This window comes from Colobus angolensis, unplaced genomic scaffold, assembly GCF_000951035.1.
Source record: "Colobus angolensis palliatus isolate OR3802 unplaced genomic scaffold, Cang.pa_1.0 Scaffold98, whole genome shotgun sequence".
Classification (NCBI taxonomy): domain Eukaryota; kingdom Metazoa; phylum Chordata; class Mammalia; order Primates; family Cercopithecidae; genus Colobus; species Colobus angolensis.
Genome location: NW_012123820.1, coordinates 2,557,454 through 2,559,637, shown reverse-complemented (window position 1 = coordinate 2,559,637; position 2,184 = coordinate 2,557,454). Strand labels below are relative to the sequence as shown.

Below are 2,184 nucleotides of genomic sequence, written 5' to 3'. Positions count from 1 at the left end.
TTCACCATATTGGCCAGGCTGGTCTTGAACTCCTGACCTCGTGATCCACCTGCCTTGGCCTCCCAAAGTGCTGGGATTACAGGTGTGAGCCACCATGCCCGGCCCTGGTGTCTGTGCTCTTAAACACAGTCCATACTTCCTCTCCAGTCTCAAGGCTGCTCAGTAGCCTCCTAACTCACCTCTGTGCTGTCTCTGATCATCCCCACTTCTTTCTCATTGAAGTTGAGAGAGCTTTACAAAATGCTCATCAGAGTCAGCCCATCCTTACCCACACCTTGAATATTTCAGTAGCTTCTCCGTGGTCCTCAACCTAAAGATCAGAAGGCCTACCTATCCCACTCAGCTCACACTTAACCCCTCCCTCTCTGAGCTCCAGCCCCACTGCTCTTCTTTCAGTCCCTGACCATGCTGAGCTGCCTCAGGAGCCTTCTCCCCAGAGCTCATCCTTCCCTTCCCCTATTCAGTTAGTTCAGTTCCCCACGTCCTTTAGATCTGATACTTTTCTGACTTGAAAACCCCTGTTGCAGGGCAGGGCGAGGGGCTCACGCCTATAATACAAGCACTTTGGGAGGCCAAGGAGGGAGGCTCACTTAAACCCAGGGATTCGAGACCAGCCTGGGCAACAGTGAGACCTCATCTCTATAAACAAAACAAAATAAAAACCTCTATTGTAGGCTGTCATACATAGGGAATTATCCTGCTTTGCAAGGGTCATAATTGAACAGTTTGCATTTGTTTTGATTATACATATAAATAAAATATATTTTGAAAGCATGTGGGCCGGGCATGGTGGCTCATGCCTGTAATCCCAGCACTTTGGGAGGCTGAGGCAAGCAGAGCACTTGAGGTCAGGAGTTCAAGTGCTTAGTTAACATGGGGAAACCCCATCTCCACTAAAAATACAAAAATTAGATGGGTGTGGTGGCATGAGCCAGTGGTCCCAGCTACTCTGGAGGCTGAGGCATGAGAATCGCTTAAATCCAGGAGGTGGAGGCTGCAGTGCCACTGCACTCCAGCCTGGGTGACAAAGCGAGACTTCCTCTCAAAAAAAAAAAAAAAAAGCACTTAATACATTTTTATTCAATAAGTGAATGGGAGATTCGGTTGTTCAGTTATGAATACTTTTTGAAATCAAGATAGAAGTGTAGGCACTGGAATTATAACATTAAAAATAGCAGTAAAGTTTTTCTTTTGACTACCAAATATTTGTAGGAAATTTCACACACAAAATTAGTTATTTCTCAGAAAACACAATAAACTTGCAGTTATTCCTACTTTGCATTTGAGAAACCAATGCACAAATAGGTTGCACTCTGCTCCAAACTGCCTATAAATTACAACCCCCCAACAAACCGGACAAAAAGATATTTGACTCTTTTTTTTTTTTTTTTTGCTTTTTCATGAGGAGAAGGGACAAGGTCTGGCTCTATTGCCCAGGCTAGGGTGCAGTGGCATGATCACAGCTCACCGCAGCCTCAAATTCCTGGGTTCAAGTGATCCTCCTACCTTAGTCTCCTGATGGAACTACAGGCACGTGCCACCACACCCAGCTAATTTCTTTTTCTATTTTTTGTAGAGACAGGATTTCACTAAATTGCCCAGGCTGGTCTTAAACTCCTGGGTTCTGGTAATCCTTCTACCTCAGCCCCCCTAAATGCTGAGATTACAGGCAGGAACTGAGCATATTTGGTTATTATTATTATTATTTTTTGCTTATTTCCAGAACTCAGTAATATTATTTCCAGTTATTTCCAAACATTTTAAATTAAATTGTACTAATTTATTTTATGTATAGGATGTCAGCTAACTCATGTTTTAAATGGTTGGTGCAATTCTCTTAGAATTGTGTTCCCAGAAATAGTAGTGGACCCAATAATTTATAAATGATTAATCCCAGGCCGGGCGCGGTGGCTCAAGCCTGTAATCCCAGCACTTTGGGAGGCCGAGACGGGCGGATCCTGAGGTCAGGAGATCAAGATCATCCTGGCTAACATGGTGAAACCCCGTCTCTACTAAAAAATACAAAGAACTAGCCGGGGGAGGTGGCAGGCGCCTGCAGTCCCAGCTACTCGGGAGGCTGAGGCAGGAGAATGGCGTTAACCCGGGAGGCAGAGCTTGCAGTGAGCTGAGATCCAGCCACTGCACTCCAGCCTGGGCGACAGAGTGAGACTCCGTCTCAAAAAA

General features: G+C 45.2%; 1 long non-coding RNA gene across 1 annotated transcript in view; it reads right to left on the bottom strand.

The window, feature by feature from the left end:
- LOC105505065 overlaps nucleotides 1-2,184 on the bottom strand; it is a 71,098-nt gene that overhangs the window by 60,890 nt on the left and 8,024 nt on the right. The window lies entirely within an intron of this gene.